Source organism: Pinus tabuliformis, chromosome 4_2 (genome assembly GCF_031772625.1).
Source record: "Pinus tabuliformis cultivar Carrire ecotype Pingquan chromosome 4_2, CPIR1, whole genome shotgun sequence".
Taxonomy (NCBI): domain Eukaryota; kingdom Viridiplantae; phylum Streptophyta; class Pinopsida; order Pinales; family Pinaceae; genus Pinus; species Pinus tabuliformis.
Window position 1 is genome coordinate 620302297 of NC_142304.1, and position 9595 is coordinate 620311891.

A 9595-nucleotide genomic window follows, 5' to 3' on the forward strand; every position below is an offset into this window, starting at 1 on the left:
AAAGTAGTGGCTGAGCTCAAAACAGTCTTATGGGCAAATATTGGCCAGTCCATCACTGACCAATGGCAATATATTGAGACAATTCATGAGCAGATTGAGCTCATAGGAAAAGCACATAGGGAAATCCAAAGATCAAGGGCATCTCTAGGCAATATGCCTGAGGTTGCCAGTAGAATGATCAATGTGCTTAATAACAGAACAAGTGCTCAGCTGGCAACAATGGGAATCTCAAGCAGAACTGAGACCATCCAGCTAATAAAGAGGGTCCTAACACTGAGAAGCCTAGTCCAGACACTAGAGAGAAGGACCTAGGATATGCAGACCGAGGTCAATAGATTCATGGAAAAATTTGTGGCATTGCAAAACAGAGGTCTTCCAAGCTTACTGAATAGCGCAGGAAGACTACTTTCCCATGAAAACTATGCCAAGAGGGTGAACACCTTTGCCACAAATCGGATCACAGAGAAGGCCAGCACCTCAGAGGAAACAGGGCCAGCAACAGGACAAAGTCTCTACAACAGAGTAGAGAACTTATTTTTTATCATGGATGAGATCAAACATCTGTTTGAAGTGCCTCCCAATTTCTATAAATATACAGAGGCAGATGAGACATTAGAGGCAATTCTGAGACACCAATTGCCCACGCAGGAATACTGGACCAAACTGATACAGCTGATGTTGTAAGCCAGAGCCTGTAAATCAAGTTTTTGTTATTTATTATTCAAATTTACAAGTAATCATGCACAAGAAAACTTGGAAAGATCAGCATGCATGAAAGGGGAAGGGCTGAGCCAACTCAGCAGAACTATTCGGCCAACAAAGCACAATTGACAGCTAACAGGTAGCAGGGCCGAAAGTTACAGCACGACAACCATAAAGACGCATTTTCCAGCATTAAAGCAGAACGTTCAGACCGACTCAGTGGCCTCCAAAGGTCAAAATATCTCCTGACAGACATAAAGAGCATTTATGTTGTATTAAAAGCAGTAATAACTTCTTATCTGCTGTTCTGTACAAGTTGGTGAAAACATTTATTTCTCAGATGACTCAACGCCTTAGATATTTTGTATGACCGTTTGTATATATTTCCCCCTCGCATAAGCTTGCAGGGGTTGTTGTTGATTTCTCTTCAAGAGTTCTTTTGCTGTAAATTTTCAGAGTTTAATACAAAGGCCGATGGAATTTCCAAAGTCTGTGTTGTCTGAGGGATTGTAATGCGATTGCTGAGTGCTACAGGATTCCTGCGTGTTATCATGGCTCAATAAGTTTCCTTTAAACTTTCGTTATGTTCTTTCTGTTATTTTCTCATAACTCATCCATGTTCTAGATTTCACAATTAATGGCAGAGAAAAAGACTAATTCCAGGATTTATTCATAGAATACCCTGAATTCAATCTATGCTATTACAAATATTTTCTTCAGTTATGGTTATAAAGGTGTGATTCTTAATTTCTGCACCTCTACACTGTATCTTTCACAGGAATTATTGTTTAGGAATTCAAGTCTGCTCCTTTACAATACATCTCTTTCTCACAACCGAGCTTAGTGGAAAATTCTTAATTGCTTTTCACTGGTTACACACATTTCATCATTATAATATCAAGTTTGTTTCATGAGATATTCAAAAGGCCCTGCAGTTTCAGCAATCCTAATCTACCTCTCAAACAACCAGTAACCAAAGACTCCATTGCCCAACGGACTAGAATTATCTGAAGGTTTCCACCTTAGGTACAGAAGACATCCCTCAACCAAAACATAAAACCAAACCCTGAACATCGCAGCTAGCTTAAAATACTATCAAAACAGAGACAAATCATAAAGAGAGAGCCCTCTTTGATTACAGTTTGGCTAGAAACTATAATCCAAAGATTGGTTAGTGCTTACCCCAGCCGTATTCCCTTGGGAGTCATAGGGAACAACCTGGGTGTTAACACAAAATAAGGCACAAAATTAAAATTATTAAAATACTAAGAAGGGTCTTGAGAAATAACTTGATTCATGTTCTTTGTTTATGGTTTCCATGGTTTCTTTGATCCCATGAAGTAAAGTTGATCTACTTCTTCATTTTACACCTGAAAAATTGCCTTCATACACGTGCTAGTAGAATGAATCTGCTCACATATTGCGCAAGTTTCAATTGTACTAAGTGGGCATTCCTTCAGCAGGTACTTCTTTTGCATTGAGGGAAGAAAATAGTCATTTCCTTCTTGGCATCCATCTATTTCTGTTTTTCCTGTAGAACATCCAGCTATGAGGATAGTGTGCTTAGAATATAAATCCTTAATTATCTAGCAAGTTTCCAATTTTCTCTTTTGTGACCCCACTGCTGGACGCCTTGAGAGTTTGTACTCCTTGCTTATGCCTCATAGCCAGCATTTGATACACAACTCATAGATGGTGTCGAATTCTTCCTTTGAGATATCCCCTTTTCCTAGCACATTTAGGAGATCCAAAGACTCCTCCCTTAGTGCTTGCAGAAAGAATTTCTTTAATATATCCTTATCCAGATCAATATGGCCCGACCTTTGCAGATTGTATTTAAAGCGTTCCACAAATTCCTCCATGTTCTAATTCTCTTTATGCAGGATTATAAAGTTTTCCTCTTTAAGATCTCTAGATTTTCAGTAGTCCAAATATTTTTCAAGGAAAATTGTCTTCATGTCATCCCATCTTGTAATAGATTTCGCCTCTAAACCCATAAACCATCTGAGAGCCATTCCTTTTAGAGTAGCAGGGAATATCTTCAATTTCTGAGCATTAGAAATATAATCATATCCCTTAAAGAAAACATCAAATTTGAAGAGGAATCTGTCTTAATCTTCCAAAGAGAGACCATGGAAATTAGGTAATGTTGTTAAAGTAATAGGTTTCATAGGTGCATCACCTCTAATATATCCAATTTGGAACTCGATCGTGGAATTTGTATGGGCCATGAATATCTTCCAATATTCACTTGGAATCTCAACCGGTTCTAGTTATTCTATAACGCAGGGTTGATTTTTTCTAATAGGACTTCCTTAATAAAATGGTGGAGTTAATTTCCTCAAGTCTTACTCTTCTTCTTCTGAACTCGCAATGCTCAATTACTCGAATCCTTTGCTCCCTATTTATTCTCCTCTAAGTTCTGCTTCTATTATCGGGGAAGGTTCTGGTTGGGAAACTAACTATCATCCAGATCTCGTATCAGATATCGTATCAGATATGACCCTAATAGTAGCTCATGATGATGTTCCTGACTCATTTCTTAAAATGATTTATTGGATATAGGTAACTCTGCCTATATCTTTCCTTCCTCCTTTTGGGGGTCTTCATCTACCCCTTTTATTTGTGTCTTTGTTCATGCAATCTGAAAGTGAAATAAAAACATCCAAACAAATCTACAGCTCAGGTCCTGGAATATGGTAGAGAAACTTGCCTATCTAGGATGACATGATGGCCCCTATAATTAATAAAAAAAATAAACAATCCAACAATTTAATCTCAGGCCCTGGAAGAGGTTTAGTGCAAAATTCACCTAACAAGGGTGAGAAAGTGTCGCTAAAATCAAGAAAGAGGAAAGGAAAATAACCCAATCACAAAATTTAAAGCTAGGGCCCTGAAAGATGTAAAAAATCCTTAATTAGGGAAAGACAATGTTCCTAAAAAACAAAAAAGAAAACCACAAAATCTTAGCTCAGGCCCTCAAACAGGTAAAAACTACCTAATCAGGGTGAGAGAGTGTTCCTATGGCCAAAATATTGGTGTTCAGATACGAATTATGGAATTCAACCTTCTGCACATTAGTTGTCAACCCGACCATCATTAATTGTTTCAAGGCTACAAGGCAAATTCTATGCAAGTCACATGTTCCCTACCTAGTATTGAGCAGTCAATCAAGAATAATAATTGAATAACAACAAGAAAATAATAGTAACAGTAAGTAAATAACAGTAACAACAAATTAGAGTAAAAACAATATAAATTCTCAATAATGCGATCAATAAATCATCACAACAATAAAGCAAGTGAACACAACCAACATAAATCTATACACACAACTAATCCAATAACACCTGATCAGGAGAGTGGGCTTGACTCTCCCATCAGGGCTATGGAAAAAGATCGAAGGTTATTCAGTGCTCAAGAAAATCAGAATTTCATTAATTGAAAGAAAATACAGTAAAGTGTGTTGTTACACTTTTGGATCAATTGGATGCATTTCAACGTCCTTAACCATTACTTATACATTGCCTTGCTACAAAAATAATACTAAAAAACTTAAAGTTTCGACAACTCTGTCTGCCCGCAAATATACAACAATCGTTAATGCTGAAATGGAATGCAAAATATAGCAATAATATTGATCCATCAACTTCTTGTTGGTTGAACACCATTATAATCCTTCTCCCATAATAGCACTCTGAGCTCACCAATAGTCATGTGCTGATTTGTAGCATGTTTTTCATCATTATCTCGATTCTACAATAAATATTTAGTTATAAAGTTGCATAGGTAGCGTTTCGCTTAGGACTATGTTTCATTAATCAGTATTCAACAAGACATCGCCAATTTATCATACCTTCATAGTTTGAGACATGAATTAACCTCGCAAAAAGCTATGAAATGGGTAAGGTGAAGTGGATAAAAATAGATAAAAATAAGAAAATCTATTGACCACCAGTTGCCATAATCCATCAACTGGTAACTATCAGATAGCCTCTTTTTGGAACTTTTGTATCCATGGTAGCCACTAGAGGTCTCATTAATGTTTGAAAAACCATTGAGAAAGTGGGTGGAGATCTTGACTTGCAGAGGGTTTCCCTTCTTTTTCACGATCTTGAAGGCCTTGGCCTCCATTTGAACATAAATGATTTTTTCCTTATAGCACTAACCTATGTGTGGCTGGCATGATTTTCCACTAACACCTTTGAAATGAAAGAAGAAACTATGGAGGTTGTGAGAACACATTGAAACAATTTTCTTGGGAAAATGAACTAAGTGTGACCTAATTTCAAAGACTCATTTGAGGGAATAGAAACAATGGATTTCCCTATGTGGAAAGCCTGAGAATGACATACCATGTATCTAGGGTATTTCTTCATGACCTCCCCTTCCTTAATAGGGCCTGTCAAGTACTAGATGTTGCCATTGGGATGCAATATTTGATTTATTTTGAACTCTGATCAACCTGAGACCTGAAAACTCTATTGCCCATTGCCTGCTCTCAAAACACAAATGTATAACAATTGCATGTACATGTAAGGTACCAGAATAAAATATATGAAAATGATGAAGATATAAATTAAATAAAGTAATTTATAATGAGTTCTTTTGACTGTCATTTGCTGTGTCAATATTAGTCTACAAGCATGTGCCATAATTTTCCCTCTCTTACTATATATCCTTATCATAATGGAGCTAAGTAGCCTGATCGGACATGATAGAGTGGAAGTTCTTTATATACATGGAAAACAATTAAAATCTAACAAGAACTTGAGAGAAATTAGTGGGTAAGATCATTTAGGATCTAGAAAAACAACATTCAAGAGTGAAGAAAAGTCTTAAATTTGATTCAGCAAAGAAGAAAACACCCACAAAATTGTAAACATTGTCCTAATATTCTTCTAGAAAAGACAAAATCAATAGATCTCGAAGAATTGTATGCACTCCAAAAAAAAATATGATGGCGAGAAGCATTGTAATTGATGTAGATGACAAAGTAGAGGTACAAAAAATATCAATGGCAAAAAATTCAGAGGTACATACACCTAGACAAAACAAAAGTTAGGATCCGAAATTTAGATTGGCTTATCTACAATGGATAACAACCAATCTAGAAAAGACAAAGACAATAAATTATTTGAAAATTCAATATAGGAACATCATGGAAGATGCTAAATTATAGATATCATATGAGAACACATATGTTGTTGAATTTCAGGTTCAATTGAACGAGGAGAAAGATGAGAGTATTGTTCCATATTCATCTGGGAATAGACTTGGAAATATTGATAGAAGTAATGTTTTGATAGAGTGAAAAGTCAAGAATGACTTTGGAGGAGAACTCTTTGGTGGAGTAGTTATCAGTTATAAGGTCTTTTACAAGGTATGCATGAATTATGAATACATGTATTTGTTTGACATAGATGTGAAATTCCTCTGTTTTACCCTTTTGATAAGCTCACATATATGTATTTTTTCTGATTATGATGAGGATGGTAGTGAATAGCTTACATTGAAAGAATTGGAGTCTATATTACTATCGGATGAAGGTTCCCCACAAAATAAGAATGAAGAGAAACAATCTATTAAGTCAAAGAAAAAGCAGAAAAAGGTAATGTTCTTGTATATTTATGTTTTCAATTAATGTCGCACTCTACTCAAAGATTTTTTTTAAAACACACCCCAAATGACTGGTAGGGATCTAAACGTAATTAAGAAGCTAGGAAGGTGAATCACATAAAAATGATAGTGGAGACGTTTACCTATTGAATTGATTATATTTTGTGATATTTGGGTACAAAGGGGCAGTACTCAACTCATAGTTCTTTGTAAATTCATCGGCTTGGCTATTTTTCTGTCAAGAAATCCATAGGGACTGTGGTCTAGATGTCAATCATAAATTATACAATGAAGAAAATGAAACAAGGGTTCTTCGAGTGCAAAAAATAAACATAATATGATCTAAATCCTCTTAAACTTTTTTCTTCAAAATTGAAGGCTACTTTTAGTATACATTTGTATACTAAATAAAGTTGATTTGCATTTCTATGTATAGAAGTATCACAATTGAAGCACAAAAAATTATCAATTTTAATAGGACAACACACAAACTTATCAATTATGAATATGGGCTTTGATGTCTCCGTGACCATATTGAAAGTATAATATACTATGTAAATATGAGCAAAATGTGGTAATATATGAGAAATAGAAACTCAATCACTCTACTTCATACTAAAAAATGCATGCACCAAATGCATCCATTAAAGAATACACAAGGACCATCAAATTATATATAAATGAGTGTGCGTTGTTACCCTAACATCCTTCTGTTGTTATATTGATAAAGTTAGTCGATCAAGAAACCAATGTCTAAAGTCGCTAACTATGCAAATTTTCATATTCAATGTGAGGGCCTCGACCCTGTACATGATTTCTCTTTGGAAAGTTATTTCCCCAATGCCAAAATCCAGATCATGGAAGAATTAAACATATAGGGGGAACGTAGAGCACAAGGGTTCTGATTTTGAATTTAAATTAGATGAGGCCAATTTAGTGATCAACAAATCCAATCTTATACAATGAACCTTACTTGTTTGATCAAAATACCCAAACACCCAAATTGATTGTGTCTTCAATGAAAATAAAATGATTGACCTGTGTCACAAGGATATAGAGTGGAAGTGTGACATAGATACATAGAAACTGTAGTAATATGGTATTTGTCAGTATTCTACTTATACATATTAAAGCTGCAAACCTCTCTAGAAACAAGATATCAAGCCAAATTCGTACTGTAAGAATGAATAAGGATCATATGCTTTTAGGAGATTTGTCTTCATCGGCATACAAAAAGTGTTTATAGAGCTACAGAAGGTAAAAATAAGTCTGCCCATATCGCCATCTCATAAGGGTCGACCATTGTTTCTCTACTAACTCTAACACTAAGAGCTTCAAACCAGCTTTGCAGAAATAATAACTAGCTGAAAGTTTAGGTCCACAAAGTCATTAAAGTGCCTAAAAATAAATAAAAAAATAAAATCTTGATGGACCATGTGGGCCCTCCCATGATGGCCACATGCCTCACCTCCTCCATAACATAGCATGTAAGGCCCTAAACCACACCACTTAACCTTGTAGCATGTTAATATGTCAATACATGGGGTAGAAGGAAAGTAAATGAAGTGATTTAGGGAATTATTAATCGTATGTGGTAATAAATAAGGAATGTTACCTGCTTGTATTAATAAATCCTTCCTCCGATACCTTCTTGCATCAATGTTCCTTCTTACAAGCTACCTTTTAAAAGTTGAGTGTATTTGTTTATATAGTGATAAATTAGTTGCGAACTACCTTTGGAAGCTTGAGAATAATTATTGATACATATGTAAGGAAGTCACCCACTACCTTAACCTTATCGTCTGATCTTGCGCACGTTGTTTACGACTGGAGCAGAACCATCACCTGCAATTTATGCATTGTGGAAGGTGGTATTCCTTTCCTTTTTCGGTTGGTTATGAAGGCTAAAGATGGAAAGGTTCAAGGATATAGGTTGGACATATTTAGGCTTTTGTTTCCTCTGATTATAGGTTTCTTCCTTCTTGTGTACTTGGTGGGCTTGGTAAAAGCGGTTATGTCAAAGGGTTTCTAGTAACTAGCTTAATGAAAAAAGTGGTAACTAACTTAAGGAAAAATATGAGAAAGGTGGAGAGAACCTTGTTTACATGCTCTTGGGTTAAGGGAAATGGAGAATAGAAAAAATCTTCAGGCAATGGCGAACGCTAAATAAATGAGAAATTTATCAGCTAGGGGTTATGAAGGTGTACTTACCATCTTCCAAACCCAGTGGTACCCAAGAGTTATCAGTTGCATGAATATCCAAGTAAATGTTCTACTAGCTTACAGCAACTCATGGTCATATCATGCCTCAAGAATCATGAGTGAATATCCAAGTAAATGTTCTACTAGATTACAACAACTCATGGTCATATCATGCCTCAAGAATCAACTCATGATTTATAGGACTACCATACTTTTATATGTAAGTGTTCACCTATCTACAGTGCATTGAACATATATGAGTATCATGGGATTTCGGGATGTTATGTCCCGAGTCAGAAACTACAGGTACGAGGAGCTATTTAGCATCCAAAAGGAAGCTTATCATTGTGGTTGTTGCAGGCTCTTGTGTGAACAAGAAATAAGGCCCTACCCATTAAGCTTTAAGGCATAGGAATTTCTTAAGAAGTTATGCCCAACCAACCTCCTTTTCCCCATTCTGATATTGATAGTATGGCCGCCTTTGGATGACGTAAGTAAATAATTTGTTCTAACGCTTAAGTTGTGGGTTAAAACTAGCTAGCCATTGTTGTGGGTTGTAATATACACTATTTCTGGTTGAACTGACACTCAGGCTCTCGCTAAAGCGAGTTAAAATCAGCCCCTCACCTGACTGAGCATAGATATACGTAGTTCATGTTTCACAATACCACAACTAAATATTTGCAGGATATCATCCAAGATGAGAGGTCTCTGCGTCATTGGAGTTGCACTAGGTAAAACATGCCAGAGTTTGCCAAGGAAAATCCCATATACCTAGATGTCGAGGTGGGAAAGTGGAAATGTTTCTAGTAAATATCAAACTGGGAAAAATTTACAATAAACATTAAATGTTGAAGAAGTAATGTTACGATTACTTGACTAGAGACTAATGTAATTGAAAATATTGACGAATTTAATTGAACCTATTCTTTTATCCTAATGTATCATAATGCCAATGTGCACATCTGACCTTGTGAAGAGGCCAAGAAAGATAATGAACCAAACTTTGGTTACCATTAAAATGTCATCCATATAAACATTAGTTAAAATAAAAATGTCAATTTAAATTTTG

At 35.7% G+C, this 9595-nt stretch overlaps 1 pseudogene; it reads right to left on the minus strand.

Moving 5' to 3' along the window:
• Positions 1-4560: 4560 nt before the first annotated feature.
• On the minus strand, positions 4561-5194 carry LOC149170845 (uncharacterized; annotated as a pseudogene).
• Between the last annotated feature and the right edge of the window lie 4401 nt (positions 5195-9595).